The following is a 15,771-nucleotide window of genomic DNA, read 5'->3' as shown; positions in this document are numbered from 1 at the left end:
CCAACAAAGGGGATGAAGAACTTGTAGAGACCATATCCAGAGATTAGGCATGGCTCCCAGTTAAGGGATGGGGCCACCCACCCTTCAGAATTTTAACCCAGAATTGCTCCTTTCTAAAGGCAATACAGGGACAAAGAGTGGAGCAGAGACTGAAAGAAGGGCCATCCAGAAACTGCCCCACTTGGGGATCTATCCCATATGCAACCACAAAACTCAGTCATCATTTCTGATGCTAAGAAGTGCTTGCTGACAGGAGTCTGATATGGATGTTTCCTGAGAGGCTCTGCCAGAGCCTTACAGAGGCAGATGCGGATGCTTGTGGCTAACCATCAGACTGAGTATAGGGACCCTAATGGAGGAGTTAGGGAAGGACTGAAGGAGCTAAAGGAGAACAATATCAATAGCAACCAACCAGCCAAGCCCTCTCCCCCAGAGCTCCTGGTGACTAAATCCACCAACCAAAAAATACACATGGGGGACTCGTGGCTCCAGGTGCATATGTAGCAGAGGATGGCTTTATTTGGCATCAATGGGAAGGGAGGCCCTTGGCTGTGAAGGCTTGATGCCCCATCATAGGGGAATGCTAGGGCAGTGAGGCAGGAGTGGGTGGGTAGGTTGGGGAGCTCCCTTATAGAGGCAGGGAGAGGGCAGTAGGATAACAGGTTTTCAGAGGGGAAACTGCGAAGGGGGGTAACATTGAAATGTAAGTAAATAAATAACCAGTAAAAAAATTAATAAAATAAAATTCAGTCTTTCAATTGTGAATTCCAGTGCAATCAAGAATCAAATGCTTTCTTTTTGTTTGTTTTGGTTTGTTATCTTTGGAGATAATGTTTCTCTGTGTAGCCTTGGCTGTCCTAAAACTCTGTAGACAAGGCTGGCCTCAAAGTCACAAAGATATACCTTCCTCTGCCTCGAGGGTACTGGGATTAAAGACATGGGCAACCACTGCCTGGCCTCAAATTCTCACTTCAAGAAGGTAACAAGGGCCAGTAATTGCATACACTGATATGTACAGACACATAATTGAAAATACAGTAAGTCTTCTAAGAAAATACATTTCAGAGAAGAATATTGACAGTGGCTACTGTCACTTGTTTGGTCCCAGCACTGCTATGAGGAGCCTGAGAGATCCACAGAGGCCTTCTGGGGACTGAGTGCAGAGCAAGCAGTATCTCCAGAACAAATGAAAAAGGTGGGTCTTAGACCAAACAGCATGAGCAGCTGAGAGAAGCAGAACTAGAGACACTAGAGACACAGCAGAGGCCACAGATAAGAGAACATGGCTGAGGCAGGGAAAAGGGAAAATGTCATTGCCAAGTAGGGCCTATCCTCCAATACCTGCCACCACCAGGCTCATCTCGCCCTACCACCTTGCTAGTGCTGCTCACCCTGCTTGGGGCAGTGGTGGGACGTGGAATGTGAGTGGACTAAGGGGGGAGGGGAGCTCCAGCCTGGGTACAGCCCAAGAACTGCAAACAATACACAGTGGCCATGCATGGGACACCAACGAAGGTTGGATAGGGTGGTGTACAACAGCCTGGAGCTCTGGAAGATTCTACTCCCAGACATGATGCCCAACCCTGTGATCACTCCGGCTCTGAACAGCAAGAAGATCTCCATCCCAAAGAAGAAAGTTCATTTTCTGGATTAAGGCTTTTCGAAAGATTTATAGAGTCCATATTGCCACCAGAGACCAGGTTGTCTGTGGTCTTTATTTCCTCCAGAGTCCATGATCTGTGCTGCCAGAGGCTTCTATGAGATGGAAGCTACTTTTACAGTAATATCATTGACTGCAGATTCATAACTGACGAGAGACATTGAAGGTTTCTGTGTCAACCCCAACCCCTCAAAAAAAAAAAAAAAAAGGAGAAAAAAGAAAAAGAAACAGTCCAGACGGTAAGCTATTGAAGGCAGTCCTTTAAAACTGTGACAAAGATGCTAAAGTGTAGCTCTTCACAGTTGGTGGCTTCTGGTGAAGAGGTGGGGAAGGATTGGGTTTTCTTTAAGGTGCTAGTTACTGGGAGTTTGACCATATTCTCATTGAATATATGGGCAACACAAATTGGTGAGTTTGTTACTTCCCCTTTCCTCTTTCTTGGGGAAGAGGGGGGAAAGGGTGGGAGAATGGACCTGGGAGGAATGGGAGGCAAATGTGAAAGGTACATTGTATGAAATTCCCAAATAATAAATACGCTATATTGGAGAAAAAAGAAAACATTTCTTCTCACAGTATTCCCAATAAATTACACAATAATCAAAATACTTATTTCAGTGGAATAATATTTTAATCCATTTGGAAAATTTGGGCCTGTTGTATGAAATTCTCATTGTGCCTCAGACCTTCGGTCCTGTAGAATGATTTTTTTTTAAATCAATAAATTTCACTAATAAATGGTGAACAATAACTAAAGCTTTAATCTATAACCTCCTTATAAATTGACAGTTTGGTGTCCTATCAAAATATTAAGAAAAACAAAGAAGCTTCTTTATGAAAAGGAGACACATTATTTTTAAATTTGTAATTACATTTGTGTATGTAGCTGTACTGGCTGGTTTTGTGTGTCAACTTGACACAGGCTGGAGTTATCACAGAGAAAGGAGCTTCAGTTGGGGAAGTGCCTCCATGAGATCCAGCTGTGGGGCATTTTCTCAATTAGTGATCAAGGGGGGAGGGCCCCTTGTGGGTGGAACCACCTTTGGGTTCTATAAGAGAGCAAGCTGAGCAAGCCAGGGGAAGCAAGCCAGTAAGAAACATCTCTCCATGGCCTCTGCATCAGCTCCTGCTTCCAATCCTGCTTGACTTCCAGTCCTGACTTCCTTTTGTGATGAACAGCAATGCAGAAGTGTAAGCTGAATAAACCCTTTCCTCCCCAACTTGCTTCTTGGTCATGATGTTTGTGCAGGAATAGAAACCCTGACTAAGGCAGTAGTCATGTGTGTGTGTGTGTGTGTGTGTGTGTGTGTGTGTGCTTTTTCATGTACATGTATGAAATATGTATGTATGCTGTAATGGCTATTCCTGGTGTCAACTTGACTATATCTGGAATGAACTACATACAATCTAGAATTGGAGGGCTCACCTGTGATCCAGATCATGAGGCATAGAAAAGCTTAGACCCAGGCAAGGTAGTAAATGCCTTTAATCCCAGGAGGCTAAGGCAAGGAGATCTCTGAGTTCAAGGTCAGCCTAGGACAAAACAAGTCCCAGATCTTTACTCTGGGCCACACCTACTCGAGACCTACATAAGAACATTGGAAGAAGGAAGATTTACTTTTCTTTACCTGCTTGCACTTACTTGCCAGCCCATCTGTTGGAATCTACTTCTACAGAAGACCAGCTGAAACAACAAGCCTTGTGGGACTAAGCAACTACTAGATTCTAGGACTTCTCATTCACAGCTGACATTGTTGGGGTAGTTAGACTACAGACTGTAAGACATCACAACAAATGCCCTTAATATATAGAAACATTCCATATGTTCTATTACTCTAGAGAACCCTGACTAATACATATGCCGTGGTACACGTGTGGAGGACAACTCAAAGAAATAGAACCACCATGTGTGTTCCAAGAATCAAACTCAGGTCATCAGGCTTGGCAACCACTTTTATTTACTGATTCATCTTGGTAGCCAACATGTACTATTTAAAGGAACCCTAGAGTCAGCATAGAATATACCAAGGCACCAAATTCTCAACAAAAAGAAATATATCCCAGAGGGAACAATTGTGACAGGAGCTGGATCAGGCAAATACAGCAGCAGGTGTCTCTGCAGGAATGGTTTTTAAGCAGAAAAAGGGAAGTTTTTGCTATGATGTGTTGGTAAATCCTGATTGGACATGTCAGTCAGAGTAGCCAATAACTGATTTTGATAGCTGAATTTTGATGGTCAGCCTCAGGAATAAGTTAGCCATAAGCAAGTGGCCAAATAAGACCTGTGTGTCTAGCTTTAAGAATATAACCTAACAGTTCAGCAAGAGAGAAGGAAAGAGAGAGGTTAAGACCTACCAGTGACATTTTTGCCATGGTCAGGCCTGTTAGAGAATCCTTTACTATTCTAAAAGACCTTTAAATATGTAACTAAACTTTCAGGTTTCTCCAGAAACCTCCCAAAATACAAACAACAAATAATTTTATTGATTCATAAAAAACCACAGCAGCCAAGATTGTCCTCAGTCTGGAGTGGAAGGACTTGGTGAAGCACTTCTGCCATGTACTGTGCTACAAAACTTAAGGACAAGGCCAGGCACAGTGGCACTCAGAAAGCAGAGGCAGGCCAACCAGGGCTGCACAGACAGACCTTGTCTCCAGCAGGCAGGATCACTGGAGGGAGAGCTCAGCAGTTAATATTATGTGATATCGACCAGAGAAGAACATAAAGGAGAGCGTTCCCACCCACACCCCAACCCTCAGAGGCTTGTTACCTATGAACAGAGCCTAGGCTATGAGCTAAGCTGGTTTCCTGACTAATTCTCAACTTAATATCCTGTTTATTTTAACCTGAGTTCAGCCACTTGGCTATTTTTTTTTCTCATTTTCTTATGTCGGATTGTCTCAGAGTCTGGATGGTGAATCTTCTGCCTCTGACTATCTTCCAGAGTTCCAATCTCTCTACCAGAACTCTCACCTACTTCTTCCTACCTTTTGCTAATAGACCATCAGATTTTTATTGACAGGCAATGCTCCCACACAGTACACAAGAGATTATCCCTACCCAAGACTGCTAGGACATGGGTTTAAGCCAATAGAAAGTATTGTCCATCTGTCCACTCTACTGGATGTTTGGAATCCCAGTGTAGCCCCGAGCCTTTCTCATTGTGAGATTTTAAGCACAAAACCATGTCCTGGATTGGCATTCTTCAGTTAACAGGAACAGTTAGTCAGAAGTAAAAGTACTGAATTCAAAATTCAAGGTTAGTACATTTAAGGACTTTCCCATAAATTTAGTTCTTTGATGGATTAGGCCTTTGTTTTAGTGGTGGTGCTGTCTACATGGTGATATTTTCCTAAACAGAACGTTGTTGGCTCTGAAAACAGAATGGTTGTTATTGGGCACCAGAAAAGCAACCTAAATCAGGTTCCTATCTCTCAGAAACCACTCTTAATTTTCCAGGGACTCCCTTAACCTTCCCACAAAGGTCAACTACCTCAGGCAAGGGTACCAGTCTATCTAGAGAGCTCAGAACCCCACCCTGACAGGTGTCATGTAAAAATTCTTGCATTTACGCCATTTTGCTCCTTTCTGCCTACTCCTCCATGGCCTTGGCAGTTTGATTCCCAGTAAATCTTTCTGACCACCAAGTAGTTTCTCTGTATCATCACTCATACAAAACTGATGCTTTCAGCAGTGTGTTTTAAAAGTATTTTGGTTTATAACTTTCTTTGTTCTGTCACCATAAAAATTCTGTGATGCTGTCACTATATTGAAACATGAAATTTGGGCTAGCCCAAATGAGTGTTCCTAGCCCATTGTCTCTTACATGTAGTATTAGAGTAAACTGTCCCTATTCTCTTTAAGGCAAGAGCTTTATTTTTGGGTGGACAATTCTTTATTAAATCCTTAGTTCAGGAGTTGACAAGATGCCCCAATGGTTATAAGCACCTACAACTTTTAGAAAGGACCTGGGTTTGGACCCCAGCACCCACATCAGGCAGCTCACAACACTTTTAACACTAGTTCCAGAAGTTCTGACATCCTCTTTTGGCCTCCACAGGCCAAAAAGATAGGGGCATCTTAGGGTTATAACAAGGAAGGGAGGCCTCTTCCAGGAATCTCACTTAATCCTCTTAGCAGCAGAGAAGTGGGAATTAAAGCACAATTAATAACTGGCACTGTATTCTCTAGAAAGCAATATATATATTGCTTTAAAATTGTATTTTATGTCAGTAAAATACAAAGGCAAGAAGGCAGAAAGCAAAAATCCTTCCCACTTTCTGATATCTGCACTTTCTTTGAAGGCATAACTGGTACTTAGGGTGTATATTTCCACTCCAGTTAATACAGTCAAGAAAATCTCTCCCAGACATTTCCAACAGTTTGTCTCTTAAGTTGATTCTAGATCCAGTCAAGGAGACAGCTAAAATTAATTATCAGAAGTACCCCTGCCTTTGCCAACCTGATACCTAATTATATTTCCTTATGTCATGCTTAATTTCCAAATGAAAATAACAAAGTCATAATCCAACCTAACATGATATAACTCTCTAACATCCATTAACCTCCTCCAGAATAGGTGGCGAAGTCCCTGGAGGAATGCTAAGTCTTTTAACTCATAACTTAAATATGGGCATAGAAATTTGCAGTTGTTGGGGCTCAGGAGCCACCACACAAACCACTCAGACACCAGTCTCAGTTAAACAGGGCTGATTTATTGAACACACACACCAAGGCTGATGGATCAAGGCTTGTAGCTCAGACTCAGGAGCTGAAAGCTATGACCATAAACAACTGTCCAGGGTTAATTTATATAGGAGAAAAATCATAATGAGCTCCTAAGCAGATAGAGGGGATGCTGCAGGGTAGTTGGCATTTTTTGGTTTCTTTAGTAGTTTAGATATAACAGTTCAAGCTGACCTCTATCTTGCTTAGTACTGAGTAAAAGCTATGGCTGGGGAATTTCCAATGACAACAACAACAATAATAATATACCTCAGAACATAACAGTGTATGTAGACTGTTTAAACCTGTTCTGAGTCAAATTATTTTCCTCTCAGTGACTAGCAGGTATGGATCAAAGCGGCTACAGCTATTCTAGGGAGTCAGGGTCACTTAGTACTTAACTACAGATACTAGCTTTAGCAATCCTAGATTACATGATAAGAAATCATAGGGAAAAAATATCTGCTTAACTTTTGTGTTATATAGATGAACATTCTTAACAAAATAGAAGAGAAAAACATAAAGCAATTCACAGACCACAAGAAGCTCAAGAAGAAAGAAGACTGAAGCGGGGGTGCTTTGGTTCCTCTTAGAAAGGGAACAAAATACCATTGTTGTTACTGTGCCCTGATATGTTTCCCTCTTGAAGGAAGAAAGTATTTTAGTGGAGCCCACAGTTAAGAGACTTTGAATTTTTAAAAGATTTTGAATTTTAAAGATATTGGACACTTTAAGGTGATTGAACTTTTAATATGTAAAGACTGTGGGACGTTTAAAGTAATTTAGATCTTGGGGATGAATAAGAAAGTAAGGGTTGAGGCTTAATAGTGATGTGTTTGTGTGTCAAGTTGACAAGGGGTCAATTGTACTGGCTAGTTTTGTGTGTCAACTTGACACAGGCTGGAGTTATCACAGAGAAAGGAGCTTTAGTTGGGGAAGTGCCTCCATGAGATCCAGCTGTGGGGCATTTTCTCAATTAGTGATCAAGGGGGGGAGGGCCCCTTGTGGGTGGTTCCACCTTTGGGCTGGTGCTCTTGGGTTCTATAAGAGAGCAGGCTGAGCAAGCCAGAGGAAGCAAGCCAGTAAGAAACATCCCTCCATGGCCTCTGCATCAGCTCCTGCTTCCTGACCTGCTTGAGTTCCAGTCCTGACTTCCTTTAGTGATGAACTGCAACATGGAAGTGTAAGCTGAATAAACCCTTTCCTCCCCAACATGCTTCTTGGTCATGATGTTTGTGCAGGAATAGAAACCCTGACTAAGACACTGGGTCAGAGAAGAAATAAAGAAATTACAGTGTTTCTAGAATTCAATGAAAATGAGGGCCCAACATACCCAAATTCATGGGCCACTATGAAAGCAGTGCTAAGAGGAATGTTCATAGCACTAAATGCCCTCATAAAGAAATTGGAGAGATCTCATACTAATGAATTAAAAGTACATTTCCTCCAGGAAAAAAAAAAAAAAAAGAAACAAGCACACCCAGGAAGAATAGGAGGCAGGAAATAATCAAACTCAAGTCTGAAATCAATCAATTAGACCAAAAGAGAACCAATTCTGACACTATTAATGATACTCTCTCTGTGTTAAACTTGCATATAGGAGCCTAGCATGGCTGTTCTCTAAGAGGTTCTATCCAGCAGCTGACTCAGACAGATGCAGACACTCAAAACTGAACAGTGGATGGAGCTAGAGGACTCTTATGGATGAATAAGAGGAAGGACCATGGGCCCCAAAGGGGATGGGAACTACACAGGAAGACAGAGTCAACTAACCTGAACCCTTGGAGCTCTCAGAGACTGAACCACCAACCAAGAAACATACATGGACCTAGGCCTCCCTACTCATGTAATAGATGTGCATCTTGATCTTCATGTGGGTCTGGAACAAATGGAGCAGGGGCTATCCAAAAGTCTTTGCCTGAATGTGAGATATGTTCTCCTAACTGGGCTGCCTTGCCTGGCCTCAGTGGGAGAGGGTATACCTAGCCTTGCAGAGACTTGACGTGCCAGGGTAGGATAATACTCACTGGGGGAAGGACTGTGGGAGGAGGGCAGTAAGCAGGACCTAAAGTGAATAAATAAATAAATAAATAAGAAACAAAGAGACCAACACAAAGAATTAACAAAACCAAGAACTGGCTCTTTGAGAAAACCAACAATATAGGCAAACCCTTAGAAAAACTAAATAAAATGCAGAGAGACAAATTAACAAAAGCAGAAATGAAAAGAGGAGACACAATAAGACACTGAAGAAATCCAAGGAATCATTAGGTCTTACTTCAAAAGCCTGTAATCCACAAAATTGGAAAATCTAATGAAATAGATGATTTTATAGACAGACACAAATTACCAAAGCTAAATCAAGATTAGCTAAACTATCTGAATAGTCCTATAAACCCTAAAGAAATAGACACAATCATTAAAAGTCTCCTAACCAATAAAAGTCTAGGTCCAGATGGTTTTACTGCATAATTCTATTAGACTTTCAAATAAGAACTAATATCCATACTCTTCAAACTCTTCCACAAAATAAAAACAGAAGGAGCACTAACAAACTCATTCTATGAGGCCACAGTCACCTTGGTACCTAAACCACACAAAGATTTAACAAAGAAAGAGAATTTCAGACCAATTTCCCTTATGAATGTTGATGCAAAAATATTCAATAAAATATTTGTAAATCGAATCCAATAATATATCAAAGACATCATCCATCCTGATCAAGTAGGCCTCATCCAAGGGTTGCAGGGGTAGTTGAATATATGAAAATCTATCAACAAAATCCACCATATAAACAAACTGAAAGAAAAAAAATCACATGACCATATCATTAGATGCCAAAAAAGTGATTGACACAATCCAACACACCTTAATGTTAAAAGTCTTAGAGAGAGAAGGGGCATACCTAAACACAAGGAAGGCAATAAACAGCAAGCCAATTGCCAATACCAAATTAAATGGAGAGAAGACTGTCCACTTTCCCCATATCTCTTCAATATAGTATTTGAAGTTCTAGCTAGAACAATAAAACAACAAAAAGCAATAAAAAGGATACAAATTGCTTTTTGTTTGTTTTGTTTGTTTGTTTTTTGAGACAGGGTTTCTCTGTGTAGCCCTGGCTGACCTGGAACTCACTCTGTAGACCAGACTGGCCTCAAACTCAGAAATCTGCCTGTCCCTGCCTCCCAAGTGCTGGGATCAAAGGTTTGTGCCAACCACTGCCCAGCAGGATACAAATTGGAAAAGAAGAAGTCAAAGCATAGTTATTCACAAATGATATGATAGTGTACATAAATGACCCTAAAATTCTACCAGAGAATCCTACAGATGATGAACACCTTCAGCAAAGTGGCTGGGTACTAAATTAACTCAAAGAAATCAGTAGCCCTCCTCTACACAAGCAATAAACAGCCTAAGAAAGAAGTTGAAAGAATAGTACCCTTCACAAAAGCCACAAATAACACACACACACACACACACACACACACACAAAACTTGGTGTAATGATAACCAAGCAAGTGAAAGACCTGTATGACAAGAACTTCAAGTCTATGAAGAAAGAAACTGTGGAAAATATCAGAAGGTAGAAAGATTTACATTGCTCATGGATCAGTAGGATTAACAGTGAAAATGGCCATTTTACCAAAAGCAATCTACAGATTCAATGCAGTTCTCATCAAAATTACAACACTTCACAGATCTTGAAACAACAATTCTCAACTTCATATGGAAAAACAGAAATCGCAGGACAGCTAAAACATTCTGAACAACAAAAGAACTTCTGGAGGTATCACTATCCCTTACTTCAAGCTATAGTGCAGAGCAATAGTAATAAAAACTGCATGGCATTGGTACAGAAACAGGTGGAGAGGTGGAATCAAATCAAAGACCCAGAAACAAACCCAGACACCAACAGACACTTGATTTTTGACAAAGAAGCCAAAACCATGCAATGCAGAATAGAGAGCATCTACAAATGGTGATGAACTAACTAGATGTCTGCATGTAGAAGAATGTAAATAGATCCATATTTATCATGCTGCCCAAAATTCAAGTCCAAATGGACCAAAATCATCAACATAAAACCAGACAATCTAATAGAACTGAAATTGGGGAATAACCTTGAACTCATCAGTACAGGAGACAACTTCCTGAACAGAGCACCAATGGCTCAGGCACTATGATTAATAAGTAATAAATGGTACCTCATGAAAAGCCTCTGTAAGTCAAAGGACATCATCATCAAGACAAAAATCACAGTTTAGAGATTGGGAAAAGATCTCCATTAACCCTACATCTGACAGAGAGCTAATATATAAAATATATACATAATTCAAGAAGCTAAACACTGATAATTCAAATAACCCAATTAAAATGGGGTGCAAAGCTAAACAGAATTCTCAACAGAGGAATATCAAACAGCCTACAAGCACCTGAAAAAAAAAAGTTCAACATTCTTAGGTATCAGGAAGATGCAAATTAAAATGACTCTAAGACTTTATACCCATCAGAATGCCTAACATCAAAGACTCATACGACAGTACATGCTGGCAAGGATGTGGAGCAAGGGGAACACTTCTCCACTGCTGGAGTATAAGTGAAAACATGTACAACCACCTTGGAAATCAATTTGGCATTTTCTCAGAAGACTGGAAATATTTCTTCCTCGTGACCTATATACCACTCCTGGGCGTATACCCAAAAGATGCTCCACCATCCCCCAAGGATACCTGTTCAGCTATATTCATAGCAGCTTTATTTGTAATATCCAGAAACTGAAAGCAACCCAGATGTCCCTCAGCCAAAGAATGGATACAGAAAATGGAATAGTACTGAGCTATTAAAAACAAGAACATCGTGAAATTTACAGGTAAATGGATGGAACTGGAAAATATCATCCTGAGTGAGATAACACAGACCCAAAAAGACATGTGTTGTATGTACTCACTTGTGAGTGGATATTAGTCACAAAGTACAGAATAACCATGCTCTAATCAACAAACTCAAAGAAGCCAAATAAAAAGGAGGGCACAAGGGAGGATTTTTAAATCATTCTCAGAAGGGAACACAAAATAGATATTGGAGATCAACAGAAGGAGAGAACTGCTGGAAGAGGGGATGGGGAGGGGAGGTGGGGAATCATATGTAGGGAGAGCAGGGTGCAGAGAAGAGAGATCAGTTAGGGAGACAATCTCTAGGACATGCCAGAGATATGAGATGAGGAGAAGCCCCAGAGGATCTAAGGGGGGCAACTATAGCTCAGATTTCTAACACTGGGGCATATAAAGTGACTTCTTCCTGAAGCCAGAGAGGATTCGCAGTAGAAGCATCAGAACAGTAACCTACCCACAAGCCTTCAACCCCAAATGTGTGCTAGCTACAAGATGTGCAGAGACAAAGATAGAGCAGAGACTAAGAGAATGGCCAACCAATGACTGCCCCAAATTGAGACCCATCCTGTGGGCAAGATTCAATCCCTGACACTATTAATGATACTCTCTTACGTCTGTAGACAGGAATCTAGCATAACTGTCCTCTGAGAGGTTCCATTCAGCAGCCAATGGAAAGAAGAGATGCAGAGACTCACCCAAACATCAGATGAAATTCCGGAAGTCTTATAGAAGAGTTGGGAAAAAGATTAAGGGACCTGAAAAGGACAGGGATTCTATGGGAAGACCAACAGAGTCAACTAATCTGTACCCTTGGGGGCTCCCAGAAATGGAATCACTAACCAAAGAGTGAGTGTGGGCTAGACCTAGGGCCCCTGCACATATGTACAGATGAGCAGCATGATCTTTATTCAGGTTCCCAAAGAACTGGAGCAGGGGCTGTGTCTAAGCCTGTACCCTGTCTGCCTACCTGTAGATTCCACATCACTAAATGGAGAGACAGACTTGTCTGGCCTCAGTAGGAGAGGATATACCTAGTCCATCAGCAACTTGGTGTGAGGGAAGGTTGACACTCAGAGATGGGCTTCCTCTTCTCGAAAGAAAAGAGGAAGGAGAATGGGGTAAGGATTTGTGGGAAGGGGTACTGAGAGAAGAGAAAGGACTGATATTGGGTGGTAAAGGGAATAAAAAATAAATTTAATTAAAAACAAAGTTATCAGAATCCTGGATGCCTCTCTCTTCACCATGTGAAGAATTAGCCAAAAGGCAATCATCTAAAAACTAAATGTGTGAGTTCAGATACCATCAGCCTTGGACCGAAAGAACACATCTTAGCTAGAATGTGGTGGTGTATACCTTTAATCCCACCACTAGGCAGACAGAAACAGAAGGATCTCTTTGAGTTCACAACTTTTAGGACAGCTAGGGCTATACACAGAGAAACCCTGTCAAAAACAAACAAACAAATAAACAAAATAGCTAACTACCAACATATCTTCATTCAGCAGGAATATCCAGAATGCCTTTGACATTTTCTAATTTCTTGGCATCCTCACATTTTCTTTCTATAAGGTTATCCTTAGCAAGTGAAAGATCTGTATGACAAGAACTTCAAGTCTCTGAAGAAGGCAATCAAAAAAGATCTCAGAAAATGGAAAGATCTCTCATGCTTATGGATTGGCAGGATTGATATAGTAAAAATGGCCATCTTGCCAAAAGCAATGTACAGATTCACTGCAATCCCCATCAAAATTCCAACTGAATTCATCATAGAATTAGAAAGAGCAATTTGTAAATTCATCTGAAACAACAACAACAAACCCAGAATAATGAAAACTATTCTCAACAATAAAAGAACTCTGGTAGAATCACCATCCTCAAGCTGTACTACAGAGCAATTGTGATAAAAACTGCATGGTATTGGTACAATGACAGGCAGGTAGATCAATGGAATAGAACTGAAGACCCATAAATGAACCCACGCACCGATGGTCACTTGATCTTTGACAAAGGAGCTAAAAAGATCCAGTGGGGGGAAAAGACAGCATTTTCAATAAATGGTGTTGGCTCAACTGGCAGTTAACATGTAGAAGAATGCAAATTGATCCATTCTTATCTCCTTGTGCAAAGCTCAAGTCTAAGTGGATCAAGGACCTCCACATAAAACTAGGTATACTGAAACTAATAGAAAAGAAAGTTGCCAGGAGCCAGCCCCGGCTGGGAGGTCTTCTTGTCAGTCCTTCTTGAGGCAGAGGAGGGGGGAAGAGAGTCAGCAGGGGTAAGACTTGGTCTTACAAAATTCTGGGCTAAGATTTTGTCTTACGGGATGTTTAGGGTTGCTGTATAATAAAAAGTTTACTTATCTAAGTTACTATGCTAATGTAGCTGACCTGCCTTCTGTGTTCCCCTGAAGCCAGAGACTGCAGTCTCGGGCACTTAGAACCTCATCCTAAAACATTAAGGAGATTAAGTAAAGGATTCTTTGCTAGAGCCCTTTCCCTATTGTCCAGATGCCTGTAGCTTGTCAGGCTAAGGGGAAGTTAGGAGCAATAAACTTCTATTGAACCAGGAGAAGAGAATAACACTTGCAGAAAGAAAAACTTTTATGTAAGTGAATATGCATAATCTCACATAAATTTATACACAGCTTCAAACATACACATTTCCACACAAATTCAGTTGGGTCCAGCTTGCATCCATTCTCACAGTTATATACCTACACACACATGCATACATCCTCACAATTGCATATGTACATACACATCCATACTTACATATGCACATGGAGCAAAAGACCAAGCACTGGTGCAGAAAGAACTCACTCATTCTAGATGAAAACTTAGCTCCAATATTTATTGCATCGAGAAAGAAAAGGCTTCCACCCTTTTAATGGTAAATGAATTAAATCCATGTTTATAAGAAAAAAGCTTTGTTCCTTTTAATAAGACTAAGCCTGCCTTGTCTTTACCTGGGACCTGTTCTGTCCCATGGTGAGGAGAAGCCTGCCTGCTCCTTCTGCTCTCTGCAGTGTCTTCTTTTTCCTCTTTTCCTCTGCATTCTGAACATTGCTCTCTTAGGTTTTTTTTTTTATGTTACCTATAGTTTCTAAGTTATTCCACTCTGCATTCTGTCTCTAATCTTGTTCTCTTCTGACTAAAAACTTCTCCTCAGTTCAGTTCTTCTCTCAGCTCTGTTCTCACATCTGTTCCTCTCACCTAAATTCTTCCGGTCTCACTCTTCTCTTTGTCCTCAGCCCTTAAACATCTTTCAGAATACATGATTGCATGTTCATCACAAGTTCACACAAAAAAAAATCAAGTCATAAATTGAAATAGAAGTTACAACAGAGAATGTTTACATGCATATTCATTAGGAGTAATTAGCTAGCTAAACATCTATCACTTGTCTTTCACAAGTTCATTGAAAGTTTAAAACAATAACTAAGTTATAAGTGAAGTTTTGTATAGATAAACCCAATCAATATTTTATCTTCTGTCCTAGCACCTACAATAAATCCTAGTTCCCTTTCTATTACCTTTTGTTAATTGTTTTACAACCTCTTGGAATGTGCTCTGAGTAAGAGAAAGTCTGGTTGCCATCTGAGAGCAATTAACCAGTGACACTTGGGAGACTGGCAGAGTTCACATTGCAGTTTTGACTATCAGAAAAGGACCTAATAGCAGTCCTACTATAAGAGAGCTTAATAGTCACAGATAGAATTTTAGGAGTCCTTATAGGATCATCATTAAAACTTAAGTCATCTATTTGTCTATGTAGCATTACTGTAAAACAGTACATCTTCATGGATCTTCAGAGATCTGCTCCTTTAAAGGGGTGTGCTATTACTTATTGATTATTATATATGTTTAATAATAATAGGAAAAACATATTAATAGCAGGGATCTTTCCTAAAATTAGTCCCTCACAACCTTGCTTAATCTGTCACAGATTATATAGTAATCCGAAGCAGGCCATTTCAGGATGACCACCTGATAACATATTAGCTTGTCCCATTATGGCTCCTGACAGATAGTGGGGAATAGCCTTGAACACATGGGCATAGGGGAAATTTTCTTGAACAGACACCAATAGCTTATGCTCTAAGACCAAGAATTGACAAATGGGACCTCAAGCAAAGCTTGTATAAGGTAAATGACAGTGTCAATAGGACAAAATAGTAACCAACAGATTGGAAAAAGATCCTTACCAGCCCTACATCCTATAGAGGGCTAATATATAATATATACAAAGAACTCAAGAAGTTAGACTTCAGAGAAACAAATAATCCTATTAAAAATGGGATACAGAAATAGACAAAGAATTCTCAACTGAGAAACTCAGAATGGCTGAGAAACACCTAAAGAACTGTTCAACATCCTTAGTCATCAGGGAAATGCAAATCAAAACAACCCTGAGATTCCACCTAACACCAGTAAGAATGTCTAAGATCAAAAACTCAGGTGACAGCAGGTACTGGTGAAGATGTGGGGAAAGAGGAT

The sequence above is a fragment of the Apodemus sylvaticus genome, chromosome 11, assembly GCF_947179515.1.
Source record: "Apodemus sylvaticus chromosome 11, mApoSyl1.1, whole genome shotgun sequence".
Taxonomy (NCBI): Eukaryota; Metazoa; Chordata; class Mammalia; order Rodentia; family Muridae; genus Apodemus; species Apodemus sylvaticus.
The sequence above is the reverse complement of the archived record's forward strand: the minus strand, read 5'-3'. Positions refer to the sequence as shown.